This window comes from Pan paniscus, chromosome 13 (assembly GCF_029289425.2).
Source record: "Pan paniscus chromosome 13, NHGRI_mPanPan1-v2.0_pri, whole genome shotgun sequence".
NCBI classification, from domain to species: domain Eukaryota; kingdom Metazoa; phylum Chordata; class Mammalia; order Primates; family Hominidae; genus Pan; species Pan paniscus.
In genome coordinates this window covers 96,202,259-96,220,039 of record NC_073262.2, presented here as the reverse complement: position 1 = coordinate 96,220,039, position 17,781 = coordinate 96,202,259, and the positions used below count along the sequence as shown (strand labels likewise).

The 17,781-nt window shown below is 33.8% G+C and overlaps 1 long non-coding RNA gene across 1 annotated transcript in view; it reads right to left on the bottom strand.

The window, feature by feature from the left end:
- LOC129397296 (uncharacterized) overlaps positions 1-17,781 on the bottom strand; it is a 339,201-nt gene that overhangs the window by 268,155 nt on the left and 53,265 nt on the right. The window lies entirely within an intron of this gene.

Below are 17,781 nucleotides of genomic sequence, written 5' to 3'. Positions count from 1 at the left end.
AGTAGAATTGAGCTCCAAACATCTTCATTGTCTATTAAAAAAGCAGAAACATATTAATGTCAATAAAATAAATCATTTCCTGATTTATCTCCTTTCTGTTCCTCCACACTTCAACCATGGGAGAAAAAGAAAATGAGGCTGAAGTACTAGGAGTGAGCTGAGGCCTAGAAGAAAAGCAACAATGGTGTGCAGAAGAAAAGTGATCATGCTTCTTCACCCTACTACAGACTTCTGTATGAGAAGCAGCCTATGCTGAGGGAAATGAGAAGCTTGAATTTTTAATGAAGTCTGGAAATGCGACTATACATCAGACTTTTTTTCTATATCACAAATAAGCAAACAAATGCACATTTTTCCATCATTTGTATAATAAAAACTCATGGTAAAATAAGTAAAATAACTAAATATATGGTAGAAATTGAGGTTAATAACTAAATATATGGTAGAAATTGAGGTTTATCAGAGTATTGGAGCTCAAAATTAAACAATCTCTTTTACTCCACGGTATTTTTATATGTGAATATTATCTTTAAAAGATTGTATTTTTGTCAATAAAGATGTTTTGGAAAGTTTTACACCAGAAATCTTGAGAAACATGAAAACATGCCTGTATTCTCTTTATGCTGTAAGGAGAAACAAGAAGAAAAACTGAATTATACTGCCAGTTATTTTAACTATAATTGTAACAAAATTCTGTGTTTATATTAACTACTTAACAATAAATTCCCTCAGCTAAACCAAGTACCCTATTTATAAACTGCTACAACAGTATATCATTTTACTTTGAGACACATATTACAACTATAATAAAATAATTATGAAGTTACATTTAATATCTCCCTCCCTTGTGGCTCTATAAGGCTCATTTTCAAATATCATTAAAAAATAAAAAATGTATGTACTTTACAATGGTTGAAGGCATCATTGCGTGTATTATCTCATTCATTCTTCATTATAAACTTGAGGGAGCTTTTTAAAAAAACTATATTTAAAGAAAACTAAAAATTACAGCATTTAACTGGTTGGCTCAGTAGTACATAATTATTGAATCCTATGCCTATAATGGGTTTTCTAAATGTATTTCATATTCATCCTCTCCTATGTAATTTCATTGTTATAATTCTGGCTTATATATTCATATCTTGTTTACCAAATTTAGATTTACGGTAAGATCCCTGGTGCTTCTATAACCTATTTTTAAATACACCTTTACAGGGGATTTCTTTTTAAAAGTTCAGGATTTTTGCGTGTGTGTTACCATGGGTAAATGTGAAAAAGAGAGAAAGTTTACAATAACTTGATATATTTTGGTATTTTGCTATTTTTTAAGCAAAATAACCTTGTACTTCTCAGCAATTGCTTCACATACAAATGAACCTGTTTCTTTAATTGCTGCATTTTACTAAAGGATATTTCCTTTAGTGTTCTTCAACGTTCAACTGCCAAACTGCTAACCTTACACAAATTACTCCATAAGTTACATGTAAAAATACTTTATGTAGAAAATGTCCTTCCTGTTGGTCTAGTACAAGGATGAATGTCACAAGTGCAAACACAAGACAAGCAATATTTTCCTCAAAGTAAAAATGCTCACTTTTGGTCAGCTTTTGTTTCTGTTACCAATGTGGATCATTTCTGGTCTGGTGTAATCATGTTATTTGTTATGAACTGAATGCTTGTGACTTTCCCAGATTCACATTTTGATATCCTAAACCCCATGTGTTGGTATTAGGAGTTGTAGCCTTTGTGAGGTACTTAGGTCATGAAGGTGCAGCACTCATGGATGGCATTAGTACCTGTATAAAGGGGACAGCAAAAAGCACTCTAGCCCTCCTTCCCCCATGTGAGAACGTAAAGAGAAGTTGGCAGCCGACAACCTGGAAGAGGGTGCTTGCCAGAACCCAATAAGGCTGGCCATGTCCTCTGATATCAGACTTCTAGCCCCCAGAACTGAGAGGAATAAACATCTGTTGTGTATAAGCCACCTAGTTCACCATACTTTGTTATGGCAGCCTGAACTAACTAAGATATTATTTTAGACTTAATTGAATTACTATCTACAATTCTTGCAAAATAATAAAAAGGTTGAAAATAGATTTTTTGTATTAGGTAGAGACCTACAAAAGAAAATAAAAGCCATTACCAAACAAACTCTTGTTTTGATTGTAAGAGAGACAAAGAAAAGTGTGTCTTTCCTGCCTTGTCATGGACTGAATGTTTGTTGTCCTAAAATGCATATGTGGAAGATTTAACTTCCAGTGTGGCCATATATGAAGTTAGAGTCTAAGGGGAAAATGAAGGTTAACTGTGGTCATACAAATGGAACCCTGATCCCATAGGATTTGTGTTCTTACAAGAATAGACAACACAGGGCTTGCTCACTTTCCCTCTATGCATAAAGAAGAGGTCATGTGAACACACAGGGAGATAATATTCATGTGCCATCCATGGAGAGAGCTTTTACCAGACACCAGCCGTACTTTCCCCTTGATTTTGGACTTCTGGTCTCAAGAACTGTGAGAAAATAAATTTCTGTTTGTTTAAACCACCCATTCTGTGATATTTTGTTATGGCAGCCCTAAAAAACCAATACGTGCCTCTTGACCTTTGAGTATATATTTTTCAACCAATCTGACACTCACATTATTGACCCATTAACATAATGTCTGTTCCCCCCGATCTTTGCCAAGGAATGCATGTAAAATTTAAATTGTGTTAATGAGTTCAGTTCAGAGAACATTGTACTCAATAAGAATCCAATGACAAATAGAAGACAAAGCCAGGAAACAATGCTAATTTATGACTCAGAAGTATACGTATAAGGGAAGAATTGGTTATCAGTTCCATTAATTTACATTTGTACACTACATTTCTGAAAGTAAGAGCCTAAGTTAGGATAATAATCAATTCTTAATTTGAATTAACCACACATGAATGAGTTGGAGCAGAAGGGAATGAAGATAATTTGTCCCTACCATGGGGGCAGTTAACACTTATCTAAGCTTGCTATGGTTAGAATTAATCATGTACTTATGAAAAGAAGCCATGTGGGAACCTAATTTGTCTTATTTTGAATAAAAGAAAGTGACTGTAGTGAATCCAAGTAATACTTAAGGTGCCAAAAAATTGTCCATGGGAGGAAATACACACCCTGGAATGAGAACAGAGAGCAGGCAAAGCACGCTTAATAGATTTAGGTATTTTTTCAGTGTTTTATTTATTATCATTATTATTAGTTTTTATTATCCTTTCTGTCTTGAAAGTTATATTACCTAAACTCAAAGCATCTCTTTTACTTGTTAGATAATCCAGAGCCACTGGGAATACCACCCACATTGGTTAACAAGCAGTAGTCTTTCAGCTCCAAATATTCATAGCTCTCAGCATCACAAGCTAGGGCTGCGGCTCTACAGTTACTGACAGAGAGGAATAAAACGCTGCTGAAAGCAGAAGGCAAGGAGTAAGACTTACTGCTTCTGGTTGCACATTGTTCCTCCTAGTTGACCCCCTTCAATGGCCCTGCAACATAGCAACCACAGCTGATTCTGGACTTCAACCCCTTTTGACATTTCTAGAAGCAACCTGAATGCAAATCTATCAGAGATTTTAAGAGAGGGGAGGGAAACTCAGCTCCTAGGAATGTGTTCTCCTAGATTCTGGATACTATAATCCCAACCCCTTCCATTTATTCCTCTCATTCAGGGGTCAAAAATATTTTTATTAAAAGCCCATATAGTAAATATTTTAGGTTCTGAAGCAAAATCAATATTAGCATGTAGAAGCTTATATAAAAGTTAATCAATGTTTACATTCTTCTTAGTTTGTCCTAAAAAAGAGGTGACTGACTGGATTTGGCCCTCAGATCATAATTTGGTGATCCTTGCCCTGGTCCTCAGGGTGTAGCTGCTACCTTCATTTGCTATTAGTATGCTACCTTAATTTTTATTATATTTCCCTTTTTCCTTTCCTTTCTTTCTGACTGATAAACGTAATATTGATGAACATGCTTTAATTTTACCACCCATCTGCTCAAAAACACCTGGGATCCTGAGAAACAGAAAGGCATAAGAAGGAAGAAATATGGAATTCCATTGTGAAAAGTTAAATGAGGAAATCACTTACTTTAATGAAAATAACTACTGTATAGAACTTGGCAAATAGAAATGTTTTATATTTTACTTATAGAGAAAAAAATCAGAAAGGTCATATATTGTTTCCTTTGACATCCATTATTTCTACATACTTTAGAAAGAAAACCTAGATGAGATGAGATTTTCATGCTATAGTCTTAGGTTGCTGAGAGTTGCCTTCTGAAAGAAAATTACAGAGGAAAATGGTATAAATAATCAATAGACACACTGTATAAGTTTGAGACTACATTAAGATTAATGGAGAGCAAGAATGGCCACTATCTAGACTAATAAAAAAGAAAAGAGAAGATACAAATAAACACAATTAGAAACAAAAAGGAAAATTTTTCCACTGACCCCACAGAAATACAAATAACCATCAGAGACTACTATGAACACCTCTATGCATACAAACTAGAAAACCTAGAAGAGATGGATAAATTTCTGGACATATACACCCTCCCATGATTGAAACAGAAAGAAATTGATTCCCTGAAAAGACCAATAAATGAGCTCCAAAATTGGATCAGTAATAAATAGACTACCCACCAAAAAAGAAGCCCAGGACCCAACAGATTCACAGCCAAATTTTACCAGATGTACAAAGAAGAGCTGGTACCATTCCTACTGAAAATATTTCAAAAAATCAAGGAATAGGTACTCCTTTCTAACTCATTCTGTGAGGCTAGCATCATCCTGATACCAAACCTGGCAGACACAACAACAACAAAGACATGAGGCCAATAGCCTTGATAAGCATTGATGCAAAACTCCTCAAGAAAATACTTGAAAACTGAATCCAGCAGCACATCAAAAAGCTAATTCACCACAATCAAGTAGGCTTTATCCCTGGGATTCAAGATTGATTCAATATAGACAAACCAATAAAAGTGATTTATCACATAAATAGAACTAAAGCAAAAAACACATGATTATCTCAATAGATGCAGAAAAGGCATTCAATAAAATTTAACATCCCTTCATGTTAAAAACTCTCAATAAACTAGGCATTGAAGGAACATAACTCAAAATAATAAGAGCCATGTATGACAAATCCACAGCCAATATCATACTGAATCGGTAAAAGCTGAAAGCATTCCCCTTAAAAACAGACAGAGGACAAGGATGTTCTCTCTCACCACTCCTATTCAACGGAGTATTGGAAGTCCTGGCCAGAGCATTCAGGCAAGAGAAAGAAATAAAGCGCATCCAAATAGGAAGAGAGGAAATCAAACGATCCCTGTTTGCAGATGATATGATCCTATATCTAGAAAGCCCCATAGTTTCTACCAGAAGGCTTCTTAAGCTGAAAAAACAAAAATCTTTAGCAAAATTTCAGGGTACAAAATCAATGTACAAAAATTATTAGCATTCCTGTACACCAACAATAGCCAAGCTGAGAGACAAATCAGGAATACAATCCCATTCACAACTGCCACAAAAAGAATAAAATACCTAGGAATACAGCTAACCAGGGAGGTGAAAGATTTCTACAATAAGAATTACAAAACACTGCTCAAATAAATCAGAGAGGGCACAAACAAATGAAAACATATTTCATACTTATGGATAAGAACAATCAATATCATCAAAATGGCCATAATGGCCAAAATAATTTACACATTCAATGCTATCCCTATCAAAGTACCAATGACATTCCACACAGACCTAAAAAAAAAAAAACTGTTTTAAAATTCACACAGAAATGAAAAAGTACCCAAATAGCCAAGGCATTCCTAAGCAAAAAGAACAAAGCTGGAGGCATTACATTACCTGACTTCAAACTATAGTAGAGGGCTATAGTAACTAAAACAGCATGGTGCTGGTACACAAAAAGACACATAGACCAATGAAACTGAACAGACAGCCCAGAAATAAGGCTGCATACCCACAACCATCTGATCTTCAACAAACTTGACAAAAACAAGCAATGGGGAAAGGACTACCTATTCAATAAATGGTGCTGTAATAACTGGCTAGCCATAGGCAAGAGACTGAAACTGGACCCCTTCCTTATACCATATACAAAAATCAACTCAAGATGGTTAAGACATAATATAAAACTATAAAAACCATGGAAGACAACCTAGTCAACACTGATCTGGACGTGGGAACTGGCAAAGACTTCATAAGAAAGATGCCAAAAGAAATTGCAACCAAAAAATTAATAATTGGAATCTAATTAAACTAAAGAGCTTCTGCACAGAAAAAGAAACTATCAATGGAGTAAATAGACAACCTACAGAATGAGATAAAATACTTGCAAACTATGCACCTAACAAAGGTCTAATTTCCAGCATCTATAAGAAACTTAAACAAATTTACAAGAAAAAAACCCTATTAAAAAATGGGCAAAGAATGTGAACTGATACTTTTCAAAGGAAGACAAATATAGAGCCAACAAGCATATTTTTGAAAGCTCAACATCACTGATCATTAGATAAATGCAAAGCAAAACCATGATGAGATACCATCTCACATCAGTCAGAATGGCTATTACTAAAAAGTCAAAAAATAACAGGTGCTGACGAGGTTGAAGAAAAAAAGGGAATACTTATACATTGTTGATGGGATTGTAAATTAGGTCAACTATTGTAGAAAGCAGTGTGGCAATTTGTCAAAGAACTAAATACAGAATTACCATTCAACCTAGCAATCCCATTACTGGATATACATCCAGAGGAATATAAATCATTCTGCCATAAAAAACCCAGGCACACAAATGTTCATTGCAGCACTATTCACAATAGCAAAGACATTGAAATCAACCTAAATGCCCATCAATGGTAGATTGAATAAAGAAAATGTGGTACATATATACCATGGAATACTATGCAGCCATAAGAAAGAATAAGATCATGTCCTTAGCAGAAACATGGATGGAGCTGGAGCCATCATCCTTAATAAACTAAAGCAGGAGCAGAAAACCAAATACTGCATGTTCTCACTTGTAAGTGGGAGCTAAATGTTGAGAAGTCATGAGCACAAGGAAGGGAAAAACAGACACTGTTCTACTTGAGGGTGGAGGGTGGGACGAGGGATAAGAGCAGAAAAAATAACTATTGGGTTCTAGACTTAGCGATGAAATAATCTGTCCAACAAACCTCCTGACATAAGTTTACCTATTTAACAAACCTACACATGTACCCCTGCAACTAAAAGTTAAAAAATTAGCAAATATAATTTATATGCTTCTTCAATAGTTCTAAACATTACAGCCTAAAATGTTGGCAATATAACTGTTTTATTTTACACATCTTCTGTTGATAGAAATATAAAAACTCACAGTTTGAAATATAGACTTTTAATTTGGGTAGTGAGATTATTATCTATAATTTTACTTCAAAATATGATACTGGCATATAGCCAACATCTTTTACTAGTGTATTTATAAGGTGAAGTTTCACTATTTGGGATAAAAATGTGTGTTATATACTTCTAATATAATTATGTACTTCAAAAAGAAACAAAACCACAAAAAACGGTTTTATAAAACTATTTTGTCAGTTTCAGAATAAAGTGAAGTGACAGTGTAATATTGATTTAACATTCTATCTAATACAATGGAACTGTCATTACATCTATTTAATTACACTGGCCAATTACTTAAAGAAGATAAATATCCACTATCTTTCAAGCTGTTTGGACAGTCATGGACACAAGGAAAAGAAAGCTTTTCTGGGATGATCCATTGAGTTGGCAGTCCTCTGTCTCATCTGCATGTAATGCTCCTGAGCATCATAGAGAGAGCTTTCTGGACGTAATTCTTACACTTTCTCTCAGCCTGGGAAAATGTCAGCCAATTTAGCTTCAGGCACTTTAATGTACAATCATACTCAATGATGTGAATATATAGTCTATAATAAAACGAAAATAGACAAGTTATGCCAGCAAGCGTCAATCCAGACTGGAGTCATCGTGTTACAAACAAGTTAATTATGTTCAACCCTGATATATAATAGATAATAATATATTAGTAACATGTATACTTCTTTAAAATTTATTATAGTATATGGATTCTGTTTTAAGCCACCCTTGTAAGAATACAGCCATACTGTGTATTAGTTTCCTAGGGATGCCATTAAAAGGTGCCACAATCTGGATGGCTTAATAAACTGAAATTTGTCATCTGAAAATTCTGGAAGCTAGAAGTTCAAAATCAAGGTAATGGTAGGATTTGGTCCTGAGACAAATTAGCAAATGTAAGAAGCCATGTTTGGTTATTTCTGCTTGCCAGAATAATTTCCCAAAACCCTTGACTCTGTGATGACGAGCAGCTCTCTGGAAAGACGCTTTGAAGACAAAACAGGATAGAAAACAAGTTCCTCCGTGTCTCTTGCCTGAGTCACTATATTCCTTAAAAGATAAATAACCACAGTCCTTGTATTTTCCTACACATAAGATAACATGTGACTGAGTTAGTGATTATGCTTCTGTAAACTATGACCAGACGTAATCCTGCACCCAAACTTAGATGTAATTGTGCACATATTCAATCTTCACTACCTGTATATAAACTTAACTGAAACACTGCATTGGAGCAGTCAGATCAGACCTCTCTGAAGGACTGCTCCCAGGCTGTAGGCCTTGGTCTAGAGTCTTCAGTAAGACTTCTGAAAAAAACTAATGTTAATTATTTAAAAGCTTGATTTTTTTCCCCTTTAATTTGGCAGTTTCTTCTGAGGGTTGTGAGTGAAGGGTCTGTTCCAAGTTTCTCCCCTTGGCTTTTAGATGGCTGTTTCATGTTAACATGGAATTTTCCCTGATATGTGGCTGTGTCCAAATTACCCCCTTTTATAAGGATACTAGTTACATGGGATTAAGTTTCCACTCTACTCCAGTATGACCTCTTCTTAACTAATTAGACCTGCAATGACCCTATTTCAAAATAAGATCACATTCTGAGGTTCTTCCGGTTAAATTCAACATACGAATTTTAGGAAGGAGAGTACAATTCAGCTCATAACAAACCGTCTGTTGCAGCATCTTAATATAAAGGATCACAAAGAGATCATACATTACCAGTGATAGACGCAGATCTCCTGTATTCATGAATGTTACAAGTCTTCATGCTTTTGCTATGATGATTATAGTGCTTTTAATAATATTAAGTAATTGATGGAACAGTGGTAAGGCATAGAGAGTAACAGTAAGAACCAATAGTGAATGAGAAAGAAATAAAATACGCCACAATGTGATGGTAATGCAGCATTTACGAGGAAGCATATTTTACTAAATGTTCTTTATTTATGGCTACAAAAATGTACTTTATGTGGCACTAATATGTTCACATTTAGTGTCCAGAATAATGCATCTTTGCCAACCATCATCAAATAACAAGAACTTAATAAAGGCTGACTAAATAAAAAACTTATTTTCAATTATATTCCAAATGGTCCTAGAAATTGTTAAGAGATGCACTAGAAGAGAAGTTTAAAACTAGCTAGTCTTTTAAAATTAGATTCTCTTACCTGAATCACTACTTTAAAAGCGTCTAGCTACTTAGCGTTTCATAATGAGAAAAATTATGAATCCAAGATACCTTTTGCTTTAACAAATCAATAATGTTTTAAAAAATCAACACCTATGACTCACGGAGGTGACCGATTTAATGCAAGTCAGTGCCTTAAAAACCACATTAAGTATTTGTGTTTTACAATTGCATATAAATTGGTTTTATTTGGCAGGGTACTCTTATTAAATGTTCATTTGTGAAAACTGTACACTGCCATATTTTCTGCTTCTACAACCCTCAAGGAAAAACCTTTTGTGCTTTCTAGAAAAGACCATATGTACATAAATTACTCTTTAAAAATCAATCACTTAGAAAGCACACATTAGAAACTTAATTATATGTTGATACACTTCAATTACAAAGCTACAACATACAAAACTAATGCTGATTTAGTGTTATCAAATTAAGAATGGTTCTTGTGTTCCTAAAGATTAGAATGAATCTTTGAGCTAAAAATAATTTTTTTAATTGCACACAGGTTATAAGTCTTTAAAATTAATAGAGATCATCAGTAAATTTAATCTTTCTTTTATTTATAGGTCTATGAACAAAATAAATGGACTCATTATTTCTTAAGGTAACAAAGAAAATATGCCCTTTTAAAAAAGCTTATTGTGGGAAAATGAATTTAGAAGTTACAACATATAAACCGAGGACTTGCTATTCCAAATACCACAAATACATTAAAGATATATGTTGACAAATACATTATTTACATTTCATAAGCCACTATGAGACAAAAGGTAGGCATTATAAAGAAGGATATATTTTCTGATAAATTTCACACACTATGATAATATATGCAATAGTATTACACTGATGATAATTGAATGCAAAATATTGAATAAACAAAATCTATGAATGTTTTGTGTATGTGCAAGAGAGAATCAACTCATCACTACTGAAAATCATTATTATAACAAATTCTTACAGTGAAAATTTTAACTAAAGGGAAATAGATATGCATATAAACATTTGGCTTGCCTTGTTAGAAGAAATTACAATTCATTCTCACTTGATAAAAAAGATATTTTTTTGTTTTCCTTTCCTTCTCCTTTTTCTTTTAAAACCAAGAGAATGCCAGGTAATAATTGTAAAAGAAACAATAGTTATAAATCACCCTCATAACTCTGAAATAATTGATTCAAGCAAGATTGTCATTGGATGCTAAACACTAGAATTTGAAGAGCTAATGAGAACTGGTTAATTGCATAGTCTCAGAGTATTAAATCAAAGTTTACTTGCTAATTATGAAGAAGGAAAAATTTTACATTTGCAATGGAAAAATCCAGTGGTCACAACCACAACTGGGTGAGTAAAAAGTACATCATAAAATGGGGAATAATTTGACCTTCTGTACAATACAATATGATACAACATGAAGAACTACACCATCCTCTATGGAACATCCTTGCGAAAATTTCAATCTGAATTTTCAAGCCTTTAGCAGTAATTTCTAATTTACTAGAAATACAGGAAATACAGAAACAAGTTATATGACAACAGTTAGACAAATTCATACTATGTGACATTTTATTTCAGTACAATTAGCCTAGTCCCCTACAAAAGGCAGTACCATTAGAAAGTAAAAAGGTGTGGGAGGAAATAGCAGTCGTCCGTGTACTTCTCTACCCTCTTGCCTTTACACCTTTTGTGTGTGTCAGTCTGTACAGTATGCCAATTGTGAGCGCCAATTTGGCTTCCTGAGAGCTTTTTCTTGCCACCAAGGCACAATTTGCTGTTTTTCATGACAGTGACAAGATGTATCAGGGAAATAATGTTTGGGGAAGAAGTCCCCAAACTACAATTGACTACAGTTAGATTAAAATATTCTCTCCTACTTACCATCTGGGTAATAGACAGAGGATACTCAGAGGTGTTTGCTTTCTCTTCTGTGGCTCCCAGAGTTTCCCTGGAAAGATTAGGTTCAGACACTCACAGTGCCTTTAAATTACTCTTTAAAAATTTAAAGAGTAAATTTTTAGTAAAGAGTAGCTGGCTCGGTTATGCCAATGTACCCCTTTTGTTGTTGTTTTCTTTGTTTTTGCGACGGAGTCTCGCTCTTTGCTGCCCAGGCTGGAGTGCAGTGGTGCAATCTTGGCTCACTGCAACCTCTGCATCCCAGGTTCAAGATATTTTCCTATCTCAGCCTTTCGAGTAGCTGGGATTACAGGAGCCTGCCACTATGCCCAGCTAATTTTTGTATTTTTAGTAGAGACTGGGTTTCACCATGTTGGCCAGGCTGGTCTTGAACTCCTGACCTCAGGTGATCCGCCCACCTTGGCCTCCCAAAGCCAATCTACCCTTTATTGGCTGCCTTTTTCTTCCCTCTCTCACTTCCTCACTCCCTACCTGTGTTTTCTTCACTTTCCTAGTAATTACTTATGCTTGAATCATCTTCTGTTCTATTTCTGGGAGAGCCCAAGCTAAGACAGGGGCTTCTTATTGATCAAAATTGAATCCAGAAATTTAACAAACAAGTGCATGAATGTTATTTGGAATCTGGTTAAAAACATGGTAAGCAGTATATTGGGAGAGAGCATGTCATGATATCTGCAACACAGTTTCCCCTGGTTCCACAATAATTAAATAAATACATTGAGATACACACACACACACACACACGAGATATAGATAAATTTAGGACAGATGGCAGATTGCTAAGAATATTTAACACAACCATCAACAAATTATATAAGAAAATTTGTATTTAAGAAGAAACCTAGTGAGGATAATAATTTTAATGTTAATATAACTTTATTCACCTTAAGAACAAATTGTTATGCATCTGTTCTATGTACAGAGCCATGCAGCATACCGAGAGCAAAGTGCAGAACCAGACAGGTAGCCCTTGACATAGTTTACAATATCTTAGAAGAACCATGCTGTAGTCTACTAATTACACATTTTGTTTTTTCTTTTTTTATATATTTTTAGTTTTAGTTTTTATTAAAATTTATGACAAAGGGTATCATGCTGTACACAATCTTCTGAGGCTTGCTTTTTTTCTTTCAACAAAATGTTACTAAGATTTGTTCAAATTGTTATACAGGCTACAGTTCATTCAATTTTGCTGATATACACAAAATATTATTTTGTGCAAATATATTACAATTTATTCATCAAGTTTCCTGTCAATGAGCATTGGAGTTGTTGCTATTAATTTGCTACTACAAATAGTACTACTGAAAATATTGTCATACTTGTCTCCTGGCGCATGTCTTTTTGTACATACACACACACATGTACACACATATTTTGAAGTGAAATTTCTGGGTTGTAGAGTATGTGAAAATTCAACTTTACAAGATAATACTTTTTTTTTTTTTTCAGAACGGTTGTGTCAAATTACACTCCCACCAACAATGTATGGTAGAATGGTTGACCCACATTCTCTCCAATACTTGCTGTTGCCAGACTTCTTAATTTTTGCAAATTGAATGGGGGTAACTTGAATTTCATCTTTGTCTTTTCAATTAGAGTTGCAGTAAAGGCAATAGGAGATGTGCAGAGTGTGAAGGCAACATGAATGGAGGGTAAGGCTTTCTCAGGTGACCAGGGGAGGTCTCTTCATAGAATCAACATTTAAGCTAGTAGCTGAAGGAGGGTAGAAGTTAGCCCAATGTGTGTGTTCTTTGGTGTGTGTGTGTGTGTGTGTGTATGAGAGAAAGAGCAAGATTGTGTTGTGTACATGTGCACAGGAGTAGACATCACCTTATTTATAAATATCCAAAATTAGAAAGAAAACAAGTATTTTCAAGGGAGTAAAAGACAGCCAGCGTGGCTGAAGTCCAAATAAAACCATATGGGGAAATGTGCAAGGTAAGTTTCGTGAGGAAGGCAGGGGACAGATTATACATAGATCAAAGAGTGCCTTTTAAACTATGTTTCATAGCACTCTAGCTGTAATGTGAAAAAGATGAGGGCTAAATGGAATTTGGTGTCTGTATTTGTATTAAGAATGCCTTTTTATCCCGATGCTTTTTATTCTAACATCTTGGGGCCTTGTTGACGTCAGAGGGACTGCCCTTCTGTGGTTAGCTTACTCACTCAGGAGTTCACCTTCCATATGCAAATCAACAAATCTGAAGCTCATAGCTCAAACATCTCTTATCAGGCTCTTACAGGGCTTTCACATTTGGGTCACTATTTTATTTTCCTAATTCCCCAGGACCAGGTACCAGACAATTAGAGGGATACTCCACACCCCAGAGCCTGCTGATATTATTCAAATTAACCTAAACCTGCTTAGTCTGCTTATCCTGCCTTGTTTATTTCTTCCTCTAAACAATGAGGGATCTTGGAATGCTTTCCCTAGCTCCATCTGCTTCCTGACTGACCCTGGTGCCTCTCCTTGTGATCTTGCATGCTGTGGAATGGACACTCCTCTTGGGAAGTGTGAGTAAGGAACTATCTTCTCAGTGGCAATTGTCTCTGGTTGGCCTTGATATGTTGGCCTCATCATACCTAAATAATAACAAAATCTACATTTTAAAATTGTTTTTTAAGCAAATATATAAAAGTATTTGATGCTGGAACAACAACACAAGGACGTTAGTGAAAAACAGTGACAACTGACTAACATTTGTTTAGTTAATAGTATGATGCCAGTGTTAATCTCCTTGCTTTGACAAATATACCATTCTATAAACTGTTAATATTAGGAAAATGTGACTAAAGTGTCTTCAGGAACTCTCTGCACTTTCTTTGCAACTTTTCTGTAAATCTAAAATTATCCCTAGGTTAATTTTTATTTAAAAAAAATTTTACACATAAAGAAATAAGAGTGGATGTGGAAGTACTAGTTAGGGTCTGTAACAAAAGGAGAGAGGTGTCATTAGGTTGATGTCCTTAAGGATGGGTTTGATGTCAGCATTCTTTTTCTATTGCCCATTTCTCACACAACTCCACAGAATAAAAGTACTGAATAACACACTTGGTGAATTATAACCATTGATTCATATTTATAGCTTGATGGAATCTAAGAATAGGGACTTAGTCTCTTTCTGTTTTTCTCACTTCAGACAATTTTGAGGCACATATTCCACTGTATTTGCCCTGAAACTAAAATTTCTTCCCTGGTAGCCTTGTCCCAAGTCTACTTCATTAACAGCCTGAAACCATATTCTCCAATCTGGTGTTTATCAATAAAATGGTGATACATTTTCATCTGCCTAATCCCAAACTCTGCTGTGAAACAGAGGCATCAGGTACTAGCTCCTTTAAATCCAAACCAAAGCAGAAAACAAACAGGGAAGGCGTATTTTTTAAAGAATTCAATTTCTATTGTTTCATACCTGTCTATACCTCAACTCCCAGAAGTAGAGTCCATCATTTTAATAAAGTTTGAGGAGGATTTAAATTGTAAATCCTGCTGAAACAATACTCTTAGGTGCTTCCAAATTACCGAGAAAAAAAAAATGTTATCCTTTACTTCCACCAACACCCCAGAAGAAGTTTTAATAAAGGAGAAAAATAAGGGAGTCCATTTTTTTCATTTAGTTCTGTTTTATTCGTGTGTTTTCACTGGCTACATACTGACTGAGAGTGAATAGAGATGTTGACACAGTTGGTCATAAGGATTGGGCAGGAGGGAAGGAACGTTTATTATCACATTTCACGTTTATCATTTTGACCAATGACTCTCAATCCCAAGTAACAAAATACACTTTCTCTTTCAGGCTGTATGCTGGCGAATCACATAAACTGCCCATTTTAGGTATCCTTGACTTTAAGGAGTGAGAATAATAATAACTATGTTTTTATCCCATCTTTACATGTGTCCTTTTTAAATATATATTTGTTGCACATACTCATGAGGAATGTAAGCATTTATCAGGGTTAATTTCCTTAATATAAATCCAGCAAAGTTATTAAAAAAGATTAGGAAGCATTATGAATTTTTAAAGTTTACTTATGAAGGAAATTTAGAAAGAAAATAATGCATCATATTCCTTTAAGTCTTGAATTCAAAATTCATGCCCTCTCTCTGCAGAGAAAGAGGATAGTTGGCTTTCAGAGATAGAGAAAGTGCTTGCTTATCTTCACTGTACAGAAATACTTAAACACAACACATCCCTGCCTACCAATACACTGTAGTATGCAACTCAGCATGCCATTTGGTTTTATGATTTCATTATAGTCCAGTATATAGCTACAAATTTATATATTGGGAAGGCAAATAATTACATAGGTAACATTTCTCATGTAAGTTACTTTTACAATCACCTCACTTCCCTTAAATGAAATCATGTTCATAACAACCATTTCTTTAAAAATCTGGATAAAATATAAACATTCAGGTTTATTTCATGGAGCACCCAAGCAATACTTCGATTTAAAAATGATTAAATTGTATGATAAATGAACTTATTGAAAATTCTTCACAGAAAAACCTGTTACAAATGGACGGAAAAACTGAGTTTTTGTCATTTAAAAGTCATATCCAAGTATATTTCCTACAACACTGTTTATCTGTATATATTAATTTTTATTTACAAGTTACAGTTTATTTTGCTTTTCAAAGTAAACTAAAATGCCCTCACCTATTATAAGGAGAAATTTTCTGTACACTCTTTAAAGTTTTTCATATGTTAAGTATTAATTATTGTAACCAGAAGTAAAAAAAACGGCAATGTAATTATTATCTTCCTGGAAACCTAGCTGACCTCTCTGACTTGGTCAAATTCTTAATCATTAAGAAAATATCACGTACATTTCCATCACGTAAAAATTTGCATTTACTCTGTAATTATTTGATTAATATCTGATATTCCAGATTATAAACTCCATTAAGGTAAGAACTATTTTTATGACTATTTTATCCTCAGTATTTCACACTATGCCTAGTATATAAAAGATGCTAAAAATCTTGTTAAATAAATTAATCTACGTCTCTTGCACTTAAAATGTTATTAGAAATATGCTTTACTTGTATGAAAAAAATTCTAAACCATTCAAAACATGCTTAGCACAATTCATAACTTTAGCCCGATAAGTATTTGGTCACTTTATCGCTGCATACTTGCTTGATTTAACTCTAATTAGAAAATTAAAGAAATAAAAGTTTATAATAATGGCAGTAAAGATTTATGCAGTGCTTAAATATTTATTAGTGCTTAGTATTTATTTAGTACCTTGAACTTTGGCATGCATTTACAAACTTTCTATTATTTATTCCTCAGAATAACTTTATGACAGTGTAATTCTAGTATTCACTTAATCGATGAATAAATTTAGACTCAGAAAGGTTAATTTTACTATTGTTATACAACATGCGGTATTCAAATTCATATTCGAGGAGATTTAACTCCAAAATTAAACTTTCCTTAATCCACAATGTCTTATTGGCCCTCCAAACTAAACTAAAACAGAATATTTTAATAGTTTTTATTTAAAGTTTGGGTCTTAGTATTCAATTCTATCTTTCTTACTCAAACGTAATATGCTCTTCCAACAAATCTTTCTTAACTTTCTGTTTGGAACTTGGAAAAAATAAATAGCTCTCTCTCTCTCTCTCTCTCTCTCTCTCTCTCTATATATATATATATATATACCATTACATATAAACCATTCAACACATGCTTAGCACAGTACATATATACTACATATTTTATATATTATATGTAATGCATATATTATATATAATGTATTATATATGTATATATAATTCATAGACCAAAATGGGTATAGCAGTATATGAGTTTAAGTGTATATATACACATAAATAACGTTTAATTTAATTATATTAAGACTAAATTTTATTATTTATATTTAATCTTTGATACATGTAGACAAAATTTGGCATATTATAATGAGCTATACATTATATCAATTACATAAAATATAATAAATCTGTATTTTTAAATGAACAATGTCAAAACTTATGAAACTTTCTTTGGAGTGGTATATCAATGATCAACATCTTATAAAATGATGTATTTCACCTAAATTTTTGCATTGGCCTTCCTCTATGTAACTGAAGCAAATTTCCATTTTTCCCATATGAATCATATTCTTGACACAATGATCTAAAAGCTAATCAGCTCCTAACTCCCCCATACCTGTCAGTTTTCCAACTTGTTGGGTTCTACTTAAAATTTCTTCCCACAAAATCAGAATTAAACAAAGCTAATG